This window comes from Eupeodes corollae, chromosome 1, assembly GCF_945859685.1.
Source record: "Eupeodes corollae chromosome 1, idEupCoro1.1, whole genome shotgun sequence".
NCBI classification, from domain to species: domain Eukaryota; kingdom Metazoa; phylum Arthropoda; class Insecta; order Diptera; family Syrphidae; genus Eupeodes; species Eupeodes corollae.
In genome coordinates this window covers 261,076,440-261,095,458 of record NC_079147.1, presented here as the reverse complement: position 1 = coordinate 261,095,458, position 19,019 = coordinate 261,076,440, and the positions used below count along the sequence as shown (strand labels likewise).

Below are 19,019 nucleotides of genomic sequence, written 5' to 3'. Positions count from 1 at the left end.
AATAAAATGAAAGACTATTCATGGCGTCCATGTGTATAAACATAAAGGGTCACTCATTTCGTGGTTTCAAGTTATCAGGGATGGCATTTGACGTCTCTCAAATCCAACTGTCATTTGAAGTGTCATAAATTTAGCTGAATTTTTTAATATTTGAGATAATGGATCGCTTTGAAATCGAAAAATGCGTTGAACAAATAAAATGCGTATTTACTTTTCTTTCGTAAAACGATACTTCAGGTCTTAAAAATCAGGAAATTCTAAAGTAATTTAAAGAGAGCGAGGCGCATCACATGGTGTTCTACATGATGGTAAAGAACGATCAGTCAATTGAAATTGCTGTTTCAAGTGCAATTATGTCCGAATGAAAACTGCAGTCACAGTAACCAATAACTGGAAGCAGAAGAATGATTTTAAACAAGAATGGTTTGACTTGGAATGCTTTAAAGCAAGAAAAATATCATTTACTTTACTAAAGCTTCTGAGAAAATATAACTTGCATGTCTTTAAGACTATGTATGCGTCTGCGAACAAAGAGTACAAACACATCTGCCTTGACAAGCGTAAGCAAAACGATGAACAATCTATAAAACGCTTAAACTCAGCGATGTCTTCGGCAGAATTCTGGAAAGCGGCTAAACTAATTAACGGACGGCCTAGTAGGATTGGATCTTCACTGCACGCAACCGAGCTTCAGGATTACTTTAAAAGTTTACTCAACACTGCGCAGTTTTCACCCCTGCCTCAATATGCTGCTCCGGTTTTCTTAGACGATATCCTTGATTTACTGTTAACAGTGCTGGAACTTTGGACTGCTTTAGAAAAAACCAGATCTCGTAAAGCCCCAGGAGATGACAGGATTCCTTCAGAATTCTATATAAACTGTACGTCCGAGTACCTGTTTTCACTCACCAAAGAATTCAATAGAATTTTCGAAACCGCAGAGGTGCCAGCCTGCTTTAAAGAAGCAATTATCTATCCGCTGCATAAGAAAGGTGCGTACGATAATCCCGAGAATTACAGGGGCATTTCTTTTTTGAATTCTTCAGTGAAGTTATTCAGTGCTCTTATTTTTAAAAGGCTAACAGAGTGGGTTATCGACAGAAACATACTCAACATGTTCCAAGCTGGTTTTAGGAAAAACCACTCGACTGTAGATCAGATTTTCACCTTATTTCACATTGCCGATTACTTTAAAAGCAAAAAGAAGAAGCTATATGCTTTCTTCGTAGATTTCAGAGCTGCTTTTGACTCCATTGCCCGTGCAGCGTTATTCTATAAGCTCTATACCTTGGGTATCTCAAGCAAAGTTGTGAATCTGCTGAAAGCAATGTATGAAAACAATGTGTCTTATGTTTGGGACGGACAATTTACCTCAGAGGACTTTGAAGCGGAAATGGGAGTAAGGCAAGGATGTGTGTTGAGTACTTTGCTGTTCATTTTGTTTATAAATGGCATTGTCGAGGAAGTGGGAGGGGGTATTGAGTTCGGAAGTTTACGAATACCGTGCCTCATTTTCGCTGACGACATAGTTTTTCTGGCGGAATCAGTTGACGGAATGCAGCTCATGATCAACCGTCTGGAGCGCTACTGTGATCTTTGGAACCTGACTGTTAACCTTGGAAAGTCTAAAATGATGATCTTCAGGGATGGAGGTGGAAGATACTCGAGAAACGAAAGGTAGACCTACAAGGGTCAGAATTTGGAAACTGTTTGAGAGTATAAGTATCTCGGTGTATTGATCTGTGCTTACCTTAACTTTAAAAAATATTTCGAAACTAAATTAGCTGAGGCAAAGAGAGCTATTTCTTCAATCTGAAGACGTTGTATAGAGAGTAGGTTTGTGGACCATAGCGCAAAGATCCAGATATTTCGTGCCACTGCTTCTTCCATCATGTTGTATGGTGCTCAAGGGTGGGGTTGCTGGCAGTTTGATATTGTTGAAAAGTTTCAAAGATATTGTCTTAAACGCATTTTTTGGTTGCCGGCTTGTACTCCAAATTACATGGTGCACCTTGAAACTACAATGCCACCGTTATTCTTAAATACGCTAAAATTACACTTCGATTATATAATGAAGCTGCTGGAGATGGATGAAACAAGACTACCCAAATTGATCCTCAAGTCGATAATTACTTTAAGAGGCAACCTCGTCAAAAATGGGAAGAAATAGGCGTCAAATATCGGACCCACTATTCTGAGAAACATGTTTCAAAATTTACTGGGTGGTGTAGCGCGCTCAGCTTACAGTGGTTATACCTTGGAAGCTCAATCTTCTCAGTATAGGACGATACCACACCTTATCTTAAAAGAATCGGAGGCTATTAATCTTTTCAAAGCAGTCATTTAATGTCTTTAACTGTCGGTTACTGCCTTTTACACATGATGAGTAAGCTCCAAATTTTCACCAAAGAGATATTACTATACTTTTGAAACCGATGATTGAATGGCCTTGTGTAACTTCTGCAATCACTTTGCAAACTATAATATTAGGTTTAGACCAATTTTGACAAACTTTGGTTAGTTAAAAGTCCATATATCAATTATAGCTTTGCAATCCACTTTATAAATATAAAGTTTTGAAGAAAATACTTGTGCATTTAAAGCTATTTCGCATTGTGGAGTTATGTCTCTGATCTAGAAAACAAAGGGAAAAAGCCTTGACACAGAATGAAATATTTGGAATCATTTTGTAATGCTTTTAATTATATGTGGTTTAAACTTTCTGTAAATAAGCAAATCATTCACTACTGCTTCCTTTATCGAAGCAAAAATTTAGACAGAGTATCAACTTTTCGTGAATTTGATTCTTTGTCTGATTCCATCCAAAGAATTGTTTCGTCCTATCCTCGCACTGAAATCGTTGTTACGGGCGATTTCAATGTACACAAATCATCATGGCTTCAACATTTAGGCCAGGCAACACCCAATGGAGTGTGTGCACAAATCTTCGCTGAGTTGAACAACCTAACTCAGCTGGTCAACGAGCCCACCCGAATATCGGACGTTGAAGGTCGAGCAGAAAACACTCTTGACTTGTTTCTTATCTCTGACCCTGAAAAGTACACTGTTAGTGTTCTATCTCCTCTAGGCACATCTGACCATTGTGTTATATCAGCAAATTTCTTGTGTCAAAACTGTTCAGTTAAAGAAAGAGCTCCTAAGGGAACCGTTTGGCAATACGAGAAAGCCAACTGAGACAGTCTTAATAATTACTTCAGGCTCTTTGACTGGTCACTATGCTTCCTCGATAGCGACGTTGACGACAGCGCTGATATGATCACAAGTTTAATTCTCCTGGGAATAAGAAGTTTTATACCGAACAGGGTTAAAAGTATCAGACCCAAAGAAAACGCTTGGTTTGATGCTAGCTGTAAAGAAGTTATTAGGGCCAAAGAGGTCAGCTTCCGTTGCTATAAAGCCAACCGTACTGAGGAAAGCCGGAAAAAGTTCAAACAAGCCAGGAAGGCCTGCAACGCCCATATTCGACGGATCAAATTTTTACAAAAGTTACGGCAAAAAATACTGCAATGCCCCAAAGGCAGTACAAATTTTTAGTCATTTGTAAAAAACATGAAAAATTCTTGCTCTTCTTCGGTTCCGTCAACGACACTCCTTTTGTTAGCTCTTTAAAGAAAGCTAATCTATTTGCTAGTCAGTTCGCCGCCGATACTACGCTGCCAGTGAGTGTTATGACTCCGCCTGTACTTGAGCGAGTAAGTGATTCTATGGGACCAATCTTTTTTCGCACTCCTACTGTGGCAAGAGTCCTAAGAGATCTAAACACACATATATCCGCTGGTCCGGATGGTATCCCCGCTATTGTTCTGAAGAGGTGTTCTTCAACGCTGGCAAAACCACTGCGTAAGCTTTTTCATCTGTCCTACTCCTCAGGTCTCGTTCCGAGTGGATGGAAAACGGCATTTGTCCAGCCTATTCCCAAAAAAGGCGAATCTTCCTCACCCTCTAACTACCGACCGATTGCACTTACGTCCCTTTCTTCCAAGGTCATGGAAACGCTGATTAGTTATCAGCTCAAGAAATATCTTGAAGATCGAAAGCTTCTTGATAACTGGCAAAACGGCTTTCGTAGGAATAGGTCCACTGGTGATCTCATGGTTCATCTCACCGAACAGTGGAGCAAATCTTTACATCGTTTTGGAAAAAGTAAGATTATTGCACTTGATATTTCCAAAGCATTTGATAGGGTTTGGCATCAGGCGCTCTTATCGAAATTGCGTGCTTTCGGTTTTCACGAATCAATGCTTCATTGGATTAGTAATTACTATTCGGATCGTTCAATACAAGTAGTTGTGGATGGATTCAAGTCTAAAAACCATAAAATAAATGCTGGTGTGCCCCAGGGCTCTGTTTTATCTCCAACACTCTTTCTCATTTTTCTTAATGATCTTCTGTCTGCAACATCTATTCCAACACATTGTTTCGCTGACGATAGTACTCTTAGCTTTTCATATTCGTTTTCAGACTCACATTCCTCTTCTTCGGATGTGGAACTGCAACGACAAAATATGATAAGATCATTGAATTCCGACCTAAACAGCATTGTTCAATGGGGATTAAAAAACCGCGTGGAATTTAATGCTTCAAAAACCCAATGCTGTCTTGTATCGTTAAAGCGAGATATAGCCCCTTTTCCATTATCCATGGATGGCACTTGCATCAATAAGACTGAACACCTCGATATTCTCGGTATGTGTGCCACCAACCACCTGTTGTAGAATGATCACATAAGCGATGTCGCCAAAAATGAAGCAAGGTGTTTGAGTTTCCTTAGGCGATGCAAGAAATATTTCACCCCTTCTGATCTGGCTGTTATCTACAAGACTTACATACGTCCAAAGCTTGAGTATAACTCCCATCTCTGGGCTGGTGCTCCTGCAACTTACTTAAGCCTTTTAGATAGTAATAATATTATCATAAGTTCATTTACTTGTCTGGCCCTTTTTACCGTTATTTTAACGGCTAATGCTCTAGTGAAATGGCCAGTTGCATTCCTCCCCTTAAACAGTTCAACCGTAATACTCGCGCTTCTAGGAATGCTCATCAGTATACCCTCGAGCCGAACTTCAGTCGTACAGTCAAATACAGAGATTCGTTCCTTAGCCGTACTACGCGAATGTGGAATGCCTTACCACACTCTGTCTTTCCTAGTCATTGCAATATTCAGGAATTCAAAACCAATGTGCACCGACATCTACTTTTAAACCCTCTCTCCTCTTTCTAGTGCTCACACTGTGCCTCTGCATAATAAGGGTAGTAATATCCCCTTGAGTGTGTGTTTATTATAAAAAAAAATGCCGGGCATACAAAAAGAAATTACATACATATTTCCTTTCTTAAGGCAATAAGTCCATACCTTATTGTTTAAATATATGCGCCTTTAGAAATGTGCCGTATTGGGCTTCAAAAATCAAATGGGGTGGCGCAACAGTCCGTTGTGAACCAGGGCCTAGTGACTTACAACTCTCAACCATTCCTGTGTGCGAGTACTGTTGTCAGGAATGGAAGGGACCTACAATTTTAGGCCGAATCCGAACGGCTAGTTTGAGAAAGCACTTTTTCATGACAAGAATTACTCTTGAAGGATTTGTCAATTCCTCGCAAGAGGCAGTACCCGCGAAAATTATTTTTTTTAAATTAAGGTGGCACAGGTAGGGATTGAACCCAAGACCCCTTGCATGATAGTCCAACGCACTAACCATCATGCCACGGGTACTACATTGGGCTTATATAATTTAAAATACGGCGTCCGAACAGTACCTTAAAAATTACAAAACTTCTTTGACAAAATTTCAATTTGGAATATAATTCGGTTTCATGCACTTATAACTTACTTTAATGTTAAATAATTTAGATTGTGACTTATTGTTCCCTTATGACAGAAAGTAAATCTATTATGGAATTATGTCCCTGAACTGTAAATATTTGTTTCGATTCATCAATCATTTAATTTTAAACTTATTTACATTTTTTTCTGTCTGCTAATTTTTAGGTCATAAGTCCACAAAAGATTTGAGACCCACTTTGCCCATGAGTGCTGAATTCAATCGTTGAAAGAGTTGATATGGACAACACAAGAAATTAAGTGAGTAATAAGTCCACAATTATTTTTAGATAACTTATTTTAATCGTTGCAAAGAAATTACTATAAAAGCGGGACATTAAAACCAACTCATTTACATAACTGTTAACTGCAAATACTTAAGACAAAAAATAAGTTTTGTGTTTTTTTTTTAATAATTGACAACAGTAGATCGATTTGGGGATTGGGAGGGTTTTAATTTCTTTTTCATTTCTAATGTACCACTTATGAAATTCTGCTATTTGACTGACACATACCCACAAGATTTTTTGCCAATGGAGTGTAAGTTCCCTCCTTGTCCTGAAAACCTTTTCATCATCATAGTAAGTCAGAAGACCACAATCAATAGGACATAATTCCACAAGAGTTTTCCGAATTATAAATGAAAGGTAATAACTTGATTTTTGTGATCAGGATATGGGATCTGAGGTGGGATCTGAATTAATTTGAATTTTGAATGGCCAACAAGATTGACAAAAAAAAAGTGAGCTTATGACCCACTTCCCTTCCGAAACTGAAAAATTATATTTTTACTTCTGGGCAAACACAACCTATTAAAATATACCTTTTCAAGATGTGCTTTTTTGGTCTTATTAACGAATTTACTTAGTCTAAAGACAATTGTGGACTTCTGACTCCGCATAATTGTCTGCAATGGTTCCAAATTGTATTCTTATTTACTTTTTTTAAATACAGGGTTGGAATGAACAATTAACCATGCATATTTTTAATGACAAAAATTATATGTCTTCCGTTTTGTTTATGTTGTTTTTTTTTTTTTGCTAAAAACAACCAAACCAAAAACTCAAAATCTAGGTCACTGCACTGACAACAAAGGACACTCAAAACGAAAATTCACGTCTCATAAATTATTTTCTCAAAATAATATACACCATTTAAACTTGGACTTCAATTTGCCTTTGCTAAAATGTCAGAAAGAAGAAGAAAAAAAATAATATCCCTTGCATGGCAAAGTCATTTGTATAGCTTCACCCAATTACTTAACCCTAAAATGGGTTAATGCTCTTTTATAATTAAATTCATTAATTTAAACTCAGAGGGAACTGAAGCGAGAACAAATGAAAAACAAAACGGAAATTATTTTCAAAGACATGTTTGTCCACCGCGCTGCGCTGGTTGCACTACGCTGGGCCTGACATCAAAAATGGAGAATTTTTATTTTCTAAAAAAGAAGGATTATTTTTTGACAAAACGACAAAACTTTTTACATATCTATAGTCCCGCTGTTTTATTTGGACCTAAAAGAAGATGTCTTTTATTTTTTGACGTATGTTTTTCTTTTTTACGACTGCACCCACCGAACATTATTATAGGGCTCCTCCAGAGCCCTTGATATCTCTTTGATTTAATATACACAATCTCACGATGGAAGAGAATCGACAAAAAAAAACCTAACAAAGCCCAATTTCAAGACTCTGCGAATCTTTTCTTATTACTTTTCTTGAATGCACTATATTGTGAGTTGTGCTTCGGTTAAGGTTAATGAAATCGCGCCAAAAGCTATAACAACGAACGAACGAACCTATATATATATAAATACTTGGAGGTTTATAAAATGCAAGATCGGAGAAGAAGAAAGTCGAGTTGAAGTTGAAGATAAAAGGCGCATCCTATAGTAAATGAGGCGAACTGAGCAGTCGCGCAGTCAGTCACAGTCAGTGCCCTTGACTTAGGTCAATAACACTTCTCCTTCGTTTGTGGATGTTGTTTCGTTGTTTCGTTTTTTTGTTTTTTTGATTTTTCCATTCGTCGCACATTGTATTTTATAAAATTATATGTCTTGATCGTCTGCATTCCAAATAAGTGTGACCAGGCTTTAGAAAAATTCAACACACACAAAATAATTACACTTTATGATTGATCACTGTGTGTATAAATTGTCACTAATATCTCTTTAAACTTTAAGATCTTGGACTTAAAACCACATTTCAAATCCACAAAGATCACAAAGCCCATTTAGACCTTATTTCTGTTAAATTGATAGAGCGACTTTAAATTACCGCAGCACGAACTTTCTTCAGATTTTTTTTTTAGTTAGTTAGGGTCTCAATAGAACATGTTTTAAATATTAAGGCAGAGAAACACCTTTAAGTCATAAAATAAAATAAAAAAAGAGGCTGGGATGCGACCCACACTGATAACTTCCCATCCCGTCTGTCGATTTGTCTTGCTTAAAAGTTTGTCTTTATGTACTCGTATCAATTTTTACCAAATTTGCGTACTCTTTTAGTAGATTTTATTTTTTATATGAAAAAACGGACTGTTGGATTTTTGTATTAAAATTACTGAATATCGAAAACAATATTTTTTGTGAAATAAAATAAGTTTCAAGCCAATATTTTTAAGTTTTGAAAAGCTGTTTGAGCCGAAATTAAATTTTTACCAAGTAAAACTTGGTATTGTTTTATTTTAGAGTTTTATTTTTTGTAAAAAAAACTGTCAATTCGATTTTTTAAAAATTTTACCAACAATATTTCTTATGAGATAAAATTACTTTAAAGCCAATACTTAAAATTTTTAAAGAGATATTTGAGTCGAAAATCAATTTTTACCAACTTTTATACATTTTTTTTAGGTTTTTATTTTTTGTAAAAAAACTGTCAATTCGATTTTTTTCAAACTTTAATTGAATGTTGACAGCAAGATTTTTTGAAAGATAAAAGTAAATTAAAGCCAATATCTCAAAGTTTTGAAAAGATATTTGAGTCGAAAATCAATTTTTACCAACTTTTATAAATTATTTTTTTTAGGTTTTTATTTTTTGTAAAAAAACTATCAATTCGATTTTTTTCAAACTTTAATTGTATGTTGACAACGAGATTTTTTAAAAGTTAAAAGATAATTAAAGCCAATATCTCAAAGTTTTGAAAAGATATTTGAGTCAAAAATCAATTTTTACCAACTTTTATAAATTATTTTTTTTAGGTTTTTAGTTTTTGTAAAGAAAACTATCAATCCGATTTTTTTCAAACTTTAATTGTATGTTGAAAACAAGATTTTTTGAAAGATAAAAGATAATTAAAGCCAATATCTCAAAGTTTTGAAAAGATATTTGAGTCGAAAATCAATTTTTACCAACTTTTATAATTTTTTTTTTAGGTTTTTATTTTTTGTAAAAAAAACTGTCAATTCGATTTTTTTCAAACTTTAACTGAATGTTGACAACAAGATTTTTTAAAAGATAAAAGTAAATAAAAGCCAATATCTCAAAGTTTTGAAAAGATATTTGAGTCGAAAATCAATTTTTACCAACTTTTATAAATTTTTTGTTTAGATTTTTATTTTTTGTAAAAAAAACTGTCAATTCGATTTTTCTCAAAATTTTTCAGAATGTTGAAAACAATATTTCTTATAAGATAAAATAAAATTGAAGCCTTAATTTCAAGTTTTTGAAAAGATATTTGAATCGATATTCAATTTTTACGAACTTTGAATAATGTTTTTTTTTAGATTTTTATTTTTTATAAAAAAAAACTGTCAATTAGATTTTTCTCAAAATCTTATCAGATGTCAAAAACATTATTCTTCGTTGCACAAAATTGTTTTAGAGATAAAATCATATTTCAGTCGTAAAATTTTGGAGGTGACAAATTTTTTTTTCAGTTTTATTGATTTAAAAAAAAAACCGTTATATTGATTTTTTTCAAAAAATATACCTGTTTGGTATCACGTTACAATCTATTATATAAAATTTAATTCAAGTCTTTAGCGTTTTTGGTTCGTAAGATATTTAGGGTTAACCAAAATTTTCACCATTTTTTCAAACTGCTATAGTAAAAAACCACTCACGCAATTTTCTTGAGAGCCCTTTCTGCATCTTTCTGCCTTATTATCTGTATAACAAAATTTATTTGAAGTCGATATCTCTTCTGGTTCTTGAGCTATGGACAACGAAAAAAACGTCGCGAACGTACGGACGTACGGACGTACGGACGTACGGACATACGGACGTACGGACGTACGGACGTACAAACGTACGTACACACGCACGCACAGACATCTTTCTAAAAATCTTTTATTTCGACTCTAGGGACCTTGAAACGTCGAGAAATGTCAAAATTTTCAATTTGACAAATCGGACCCATTACAATAACTTCCTATGGGAAGTTAATAATAAATAATATAATAAAATAAATAATAAAATAAATTAAAATATTTTCTTTTTCGGACTTACCCCTACTTTTTAAACTTATCATAGGAAGTTATTGTAATGGGTCCGATTTGTCAAATAGAGTCGAAATAAAATATTTTTGGAAAGATGTCTGTGAGTGCGTGTGTACGTACGTTCGTACGTCCGTACGTCCATACGTCCGTACGTTCGCGTAGTTTTTTTCGGCGTCCATAGCTCAAGAACCAGAAGAGATATCGATTTTAAATAATTTTTTTTATACAGATAATAAAGCAGAAAGATGCAGAAAGGGCTCTCAAGAAAATTGCAAGGGTGGTTTTTTTACCATAGTAGTTTGAAAAAAGGTGAACATTTTGGTTAACCCTAAGTATCTTACGAACCAAAAACACTAGAGACTTGAATTAAATTTTATATAATATATTGTACCAAAGAAATATATTTTTTGAAAAAAATCCATTTAACGGTTTTTTATAAATCAAACAAACTGAAAAAAAAATTGGCACCTCCAAAATTTTACGACTAAAATATGATTTCATCTCCAAAACAATTTTGTGCAACGAAAAATAAAGTTTTTGACATCTGATAAAATTTTGAGAAAAATCGAATTGACAGTTTTTTTTACAAAAAATTAAAACCTAAACAAAAATTAATAAAAGTTGGCAAAATTGATTTTCGACTCAAATATCTTGTCAAAAATTTTAGATAATAGTTTTTAAATAATTTTCGTTTATAAGAAATATTGTTTTTAAGATTATCAACAAAGTTTGAGAAAAATCGAATTGTCAGTTTTTTTACAAAAAATAAAAACCTAAAAAAAAATTAACAAAAGTTGGTAAAAATTGAATATCGATTCAAATATATTTTCAAAAACTTGAAATTTAGGCTTCAAACTTATTTTATCTGATAAAAAATGTTGTTTTCAACATTCTGAAAAATGTTGAGAAAAATTGAATTGACAATTCTTTTACAAAATATTAAAAACCGAAAAAAAAATTAACAAAAGTTGGTAAAAAGTGATTTTCGACTCAAATATCTTTTCAAAAATTTGAGATAATAGCTTCTTACTTAGTTTTACTGAAAAAAAATATTGTTTTTAACATTAGAACAAATTTTGAGAAAAATAGAAAAAACAGTTTTTTTTACAAAAAAGAAAAACCTAAAAAAAAATGTATAAAAATTGGTAAAAATTGATTTTTGACTCAAATATCTTTTCAAAAATTGTAGATATTGGCTTTAAACTACTTTTATCTTTCAAAACATATTGTTGTTAACTTTCAGTAAAATTTAAAAAAAAAATCGAATTGACAGTGTTCGCACAAAAAATTAAAAACCTAAAAAAAATTTAACAAAAGTTCGTAAAAATTGATTTTCGACTCAAATATCTCTTCAAAAATTTAAAATATTGGCTTCAAACTTATTTTATTTCACAGAAAATATTGTTTTCGATATTCAGTAATTTTTATATAAAAATCCAACAGTCCGTTTTTTCATAAAAAATAAAATCTACAAAAAATAGTACGCAAATTTGGTTAAAATTGATACGAGTACATATAGACAAACTTTTAAGCAAGACAAATCGACAGACGGGTTGGGAAGTTATCAGTGTAGGTCGCATCCCAGCCTCCTTTTTCTTACGTATTTGCAAAATGTTCAAAAATAACACAAGAAACAATAGAATGGTCACATTGTTTTTACTGCAGAAATTGAAATTTTGCAGAAAGAAAGAGTGAAGCATGTGAAAGAGCCAAGCCCTCTTTTGTGTGCGCGCCTTGCTTCTGCCACCACTCGATTCCACATCCTACAATACAACAACAACAAAATACCATGCATTGCATCTTCATCGTCTTCACTTTGCTTCGCTTCACCCCCTCTTTTTTCTTCATCATTATCTTCATTCGCAAAACAACGTCTGCATCACGCGACAACAATTTAAGTTTTTCTTGCTACGCGATCTTATTCACTAAATTACTGGGGTCTTTATAAATCCTCACCCCTTGCCCTTTCTACATCTTCTTTTGGTCGCATTGTCACCACCCTTTGAAGACATCGAATCGCTCGTTGCCTCGATCTTGGGCTAAATTTGCAATTTTTCTGTGCCATTTTTAAAAAAAAAAACAACAACAACAACAAAAAATAGGCATGAGGCATGCGTCATATTGTAATGAAGTATGTGAATGTATTTTATTAAGGCGGCAGCCAGCGATGGGGCAGAGACGGGTAGGCGAATGTGAATAAAATGAAGATGAATAATAAAAGATTAAAGTTGGACCAACCTCAAGCCATCAAACCATCATGAGGCGAATAAATGGGTGCATTGCCATTGGCATTGTCTTTAAAGAAGTTTGAAAGGTGGAATTAGTCTTTTGAGATATTAAACCCATTTTAAAAATATGTATACGTATTGATACAATTTTAAATAAGCGATTTTATTTTTCAAAACACAAACAAATATATTTTGAACAAAATATGATAAACAATTGATATCGAATTGGTTTTTTCTTAGTTCTGAGTTACATTCCTAGAGGCAGGATCTTACTTCTTTACTTAAAAAACTTAAAAGGTCCACAGTTTGATTTGAAAATTTTTCGGCTTTTTAAGACGTTTATTTGAAAATACGTAATAATACACTGTTTTCACAGTTCACAAAATTTAAGGTAAGGTCCGAATTTTATATTTTTGAGAGTTATGGCTGAAACACATACACGCTTCAGCTTCGGCTTTGTCTGACGTTTATGAGTTCAACCATAGGAATTCAATGCATGTTATCACAATGTAGCTTCGACATCACGTTCTGTTTGACAATCGTAAGGAAAAGAACGTAATGTAACGTAATGTGACTGCAAACGGAAGCTCTAGTTCAATTATCTGAACATTTGCTTTGGCTGACAGCTCAACAGCTGTAAAAAAAATGTCAACAAACGAATTATTTGCTCTTTGGAGGGATATAATAATAGAAATGTCATTCAAAGCAACCTCGAAGCAGGCCTAAGTAACGCGGACGAAACTGAAGTTGAAGCGTGTTTGTGATTTAGCCATTAGAGTTGCAAAGTGATGTTTCCAAGTACACTGATTGTCGAAGAACAGGTCGTTCAAAGTGTTTATAGTAAAGCCGAAGACCATTATAATCTTAGCCTAAGACGACTATCAAAGTTTAAAAGAGACTTAGGCAAAGGCCTAATCACTGATACATCTTCTGTTCCCATCGATCACCAAAATCAAGCATCCGTGGGCTCGGTTAGTAGACAGATAGGGGACCAACCCGAAACTTACGGCGAGCTGTTGTCATATGTTCTTTCTGTATGTTTTCTCCTCTGTCTTGTATTAAGGTATTGCGTTGTTATCACCTTATAAAGTCTAGTCACTCAAGGTGCTCTGTTCTTTAATCTCTACGCGACCCATCCATCTCAGCAAGTCTTTTGAAAGATAGTGACTCTAGTGTTGACGTGAGAGTTCTTCACTATTCTTTCAAGGACGATGTGGATCTATATAAAGGGTGATTTTTTTGAGGTTAGGATTTTCATGCATTAGTATTTGACAGATCACGCGGGATTTCAGACATGGTGTCAAAGAGAAAGATGCTCAGTATGCTTTGACATTTCATCATGAATAGACTTACTAACGAGCAACGCTTGCAAATCATTGAATTTTATTACAAAAATCAGTGTTCGATTCGAAATGTGTTTCGCGCTTTACGTCCGATTTATGGTCTACATAATCGACCAAGTGAGCACACAATTAATGCGATTGTGACCAAGTTTCGCACTCAGTTTACTTTATTGGACATTAAACCAACCACACGAATGCGTACAGTGCGTACAGAAGAGAATATTGCGTCTGTTTCTGAGAGTGTTGCTGAAGACCGTGAAATGTCGATTCGTCGCCGTTCGCAGCAATTGGTTTTGTGTTATTCGACCACATGGAAGATTTTACGCAAAGATCTTGGTGTAAAACCGTATAAAATACAGCTCGTGCAAGAACTGAAGCCGAACGATCTGCCACAACGTCGAATTTTCAGTGAATGGGCCCTAGAAAAGTTGGCAGAAAATCCGCTTTTTTATCGACAAATTTTGTTCAGCGATGAGGCTCATTTCTGGTTGAATGGCTACGTAAATAAGCAAAATTGCCGCATTTGGAGTGAAGAGCAACCAGAAGCCGTTCAAGAACTGCCCATGCATCCCGAAAAATGCACTGTTTGGTGTGGTTTGTACGCTGGTGGAATCATTGGACCGTATTTTTTCAAAGATGCTGTTGGACGCAACGTTACGGTGAATGGCGATCGCTATCGTTCAATGCTAACAAACTTTTTGTTGCCAAAAATGGAAGAACTGAACTTGGTTGACATGTGGTTTCAACAAGATACAGCTCGCGATTCTATGGCCATTTTGAGGGAAAACTTCGGAGAACAATTCATCTCAAGGAATGGACCGGTAAGTTGGCCACCAAGATCATGCGATTTGACGCCTTTAGACTATTTTTTGTGGGGCTACGTCAAGTCTAAAGTCTACACAAATAAGCCAGCAACTATTCCAGCTTTGGAAGACAACATTTCCCAAGAAATTCTGGCTATTCCGGCCGAAATGCTCGAAAAAGTTACCCAAAATTGGACTTTCCGAATGGACCACCTAAGACGCAGCCGCGGTCAACATTTAAATGAAATTATCTTTAAAAAGTAAATGTCATGGACCAATCTAACGTTTCAAATAAAGAATCGATGAGATTTTGCAAATTTTATGCGTTTTTTTTTTTAAAAAGTTCTCAAGCTCTTAAAAAATCACCATTTAGTTGGCCCCTGTAGATGCTGTAATCTGCGGCCTTAAAATCAATTAAGAGATGTTGGGTTTCGATGTGATATTCTTGGTTTTTTTTTCAGAATCGGCTGTAATGTCAGTACTTAATCGGCTGTGAAGTTTCCTGATCTAGACTGATTGTAGTACCCGTGATGGTTAGTGCGTTGCCAGAGGTCATGCCATGAAGTAACAAGCCGTTCAGATCCGGCGTAAAACTGTAGGTCCCATCCATCCCTGACAACAGTACTCGCACACAGGAATGGCTGAGAGTTGTAAGTCACCAAGCCCTAGTTCTCAACGGACTATTGCGCCACCCAATTTATTAAGAAGACTAATTCCTCTACAGTGAAGAGCCAAACAATACTGAGGTTCAATTCAATAAGTTGGTGCATGATCCTAGGAAAATTATGCCCAGCTGCTTTGAAGAGCTCAGCATTCAAGCCATCCGCTCTAGCGGCTTTGTTAGACTTCAGCTCAGATATGGCAATCTTTACTTGGTCTTAGTCGGGAAGACGGAATTGTTGGTTTTCGTGGTCTATGTTGAATGAATCATTCTGCCTGACAGCGAAATTCGGAATTCTTCGTCAACGTTTTACAGTCGTCAAAAGTGGTCCTACCATATCCTCAGCATTGAATACGGTTCTACTATGATATTTCTTGTGGATTCGTTTCATCTGCTCATAAAACTTAAGAATTTCTTCATTTCTGATTTTGAACATCACAACGTCTTCGACCGTAAACTTCTCATGCTCTCTATTTTCCCTTTTAAGAAGTCGGTGTTCCTCTACCATTTATAGATCTCGTGAATAGCTTTCGTCCTTTTATACAGCTCAACTTTGTGCGCCCGTCGCTCGTTTACATTTCCTATTAAACCAAAGGTTTTTGTTGGTAGCTTTTTGAAACCCAACAGGTCAGAAGTGGCTTCCCTGATTGTAGATATGTATTGGCAATGTTCCCAATGGTTCTCGATTCTTCTTCTTAGAAAATTACTTCTATCTGTTACAACGTTTTAAATTTGATGAGCTATGAAGGGTTTCCCCTACATTTGACAGGTTGATTTTGACAGCTCGTGACATCCACATTGCTCATTTTTTGTCTGTAAAAGTATTACCTTTTAATCATTCACTAAAGACAAACCATTATAGCAAGTTACAGTGTCAAACAGTACTTGCAAATGATAAAATTGTTTGAATTTTGGACGAGTTGGAAGTTGACCAATTTTGGTAGAAAAATCATGTTTAGCAATTAGGCCAATTTTTGAATAATTGGGTACGCATAGAAGCAAAATTGTCGAATTTGAGACAGTGCACTAATCTAAGCAATTCACAAGGTGCTTATGAATCTAAATAAAGTCAATGTTTGGTATGGATTGACCAGTACTTCTTCGAATATGATGCTGGCCATGCCATCACCGCTAACGGCTGGAGAACTGCCTCAAAGCCGCGAACCATAACTTATTTAGTATACTAAATTTGTGCAAAAGTTTAGTTCACCATTTTATAAGATGACATGAAGCACAATGGTCTTAAAATTGACACAACTTATTCGCTGTTAGTAAAGGCCAAATTTTAATCTTTTAAACTATTGATGATAGGACCTTTAAACTAGTCTTCTAAATTGAGTGATTTGAAATGTTGTTTTGAAGTTCGAATCAAAACATAAAACGACGAAATCAAAATTTAAAGAACTAAGTAACTCTAAATTATTCACCTACTAACTTTTGAATTGGTTGTTTGACTAGCCCAAAATACTATTAAGCTCAAAAAGCTATTTTTTAAAAAAGCAAAGTCATGTATTTCCTTGAAACTGTCTGTATTACCAATGCAATCGATTCAAGTACAATGGGCATGAGACGGACTCAAAAGAACAAATTTCTGGAAATTGATTTTAAATAAAAGACAAACCAAAATATAAAACTCTTTTAAAAAATTTGCATGTGTATGGCAACCCTAAGAGAGTATAGAAACTTGTAATTAAATTATAACTTTTTATTTTGTTCTTACTGAAAAATTTGAGTTGCTTCTGATTATTCCGATTAATGTTCTTGGAAATTCATTTTTTCCACGTCAAATTATCTTTCAAAAACATTATACTTTTTCAAGTTAAACGTACAAAATTTTTATCAAATTTCACCTTGAAAACTGAAATTCCTTATCCTCAGAATTCTTAGGAGATTCCAAAACAAAAAAAACTCTTGATCTAAAAATAATTTTCATAATCCTAAATATTAAAATAAAAAAGAAGAAAAAAAGTAGAAACAAAAACTCAAGACAAATAAATTAAAGTATAATTTATAAATGAAACGCCACCTGCTGATGACAACAGCCGTGCAAAATGTTTATATTTATAGAACATTATTTTCTCATAAATAAGTATTAGCATAATAATTTCCTACTTCACTTTCACGCTTTTGGCAATAGAATTATTTATTTTTAGCAACAACTCATTCATATAATAGAAACAATATTTTCTTTTTTTTTGTTGATGTTTTGTGTCATTTTTGTTTAGTTTTTTTTTATGTATTTTTATATTCAATAATATAGGACATATTTTGTAGGTCGAGTCTGGTTTTGTTATGTACGTAGATAGGTTGGAATTAACCCAAAAACATACATAAGTGCTTATATTCTAACGTTTTGACATTGAAAAATAATAAATGATCTTTTGAACATCAATGTTTTTGTCGTTGGTGTTATTGTCGTCATTGTACAGTGGGACAGGAATTCAAAATTCAGTAACAAAAAATAGACTATTAATTTAATTTAAAATGTCAAAATTTTAAACTTCCAAGTAAGAAATACCTTTGTGATTTTGATTTCGATTAATTTTTGGCTTAATTCACATTTAAAATTTTTAAGATAAATAAACAAAGTTGTTAGCCTTTTCTAAATAACCCTAAGGTCAAGAGTACGAGCATTTTTTACTATGGGAGAGGGGGGGTCTATCTCCCCCCGGTTAGGCGGTAGGGGCAATTTAAAAAAAAATTATTATACATAGTTAAAAAATTATATTATTATAGTTAAACAATAACGGTAATACCTAGAATTAAGTACGATACAAAAAAAAGTAATTTAATTAAAATGTTTTTTTTTTGGTAATTTTCAATTTTGTCATGAACAAATAAGAGCAATAAATTCTAAAGAAAAAAACAGTAGTAGATAATCTTCTATTTTTGAAAAATTACACTTTAACCTTTTTTTTGCACAAATTTTTAGTTAAAACAATTTTTTTCAAAAACTATGCATAGACTTGAATTAAAAACAAGATAATAGACAAAAGTTTTGGCTTTGAAAAAATGTATAAAACTTAGTTGTAAGTACTACCAATATTATTTAATAATTGTTTTCCATTTAACGTACATATTTTTCTAAATGCTCCTAACTCCTAAACGGGGGGGAGATAGAAACACCACCTCCCATAGAAAAAAATGCTTGTTTCAAACTGTTCTAAACAAATCAGTCATTAAACTTTGTCGCCTAAGTTATTGTACTCTCCCCACGCTAAGAATTAAAACTACGTTCAAAAGATGTAGACTCAGAGTGTCAAGTGACATTGTGGATTGAATCGATTTTAGAGCACTGGCATGGATTTGTCATGTGGCTAGAAAGAAAAACAAGTCTAAAGGTATTAAATCAAAAGATTCCAGTAGCCAATAGTTCTCACCAGGGTTCAAACCTCACTTCGATCGAAGCAAAATCTACTCCAGTTTCGAGGGAGGAAACAAATCTACTTCGCCACTCCGATTTTTTCAGATATGCTTCTTTTTTCCACAATAAAATATTGTTAAGCCAAACCAAGACAGTATTAGAAAGGTTAAGGGGGTATTCTGGTCTAGAGACATGAATTTTAGGTAATTTTTGAAGTGCTGTAAAAAAAAGCAAGGAACAATTTTACATCAATTTTTTTAAACATTATTTGTTCACATTAGAAGTATAAAAAAAAATAAAAAAAGGAAAAAAAATGAGGCTGATGGAGTGGTGCG

General features: G+C 34.1%; 1 protein-coding gene across 2 annotated transcripts in view; it reads right to left on the bottom strand.

Annotated features, from left to right (window-relative positions):
• LOC129953346 (ecdysone-induced protein 75B, isoforms C/D) overlaps positions 1 to 19,019 on the bottom strand; it is a 352,681-nt gene that overhangs the window by 257,829 nt on the left and 75,833 nt on the right. The gene's annotated exons all lie outside the window — the stretch shown is intronic.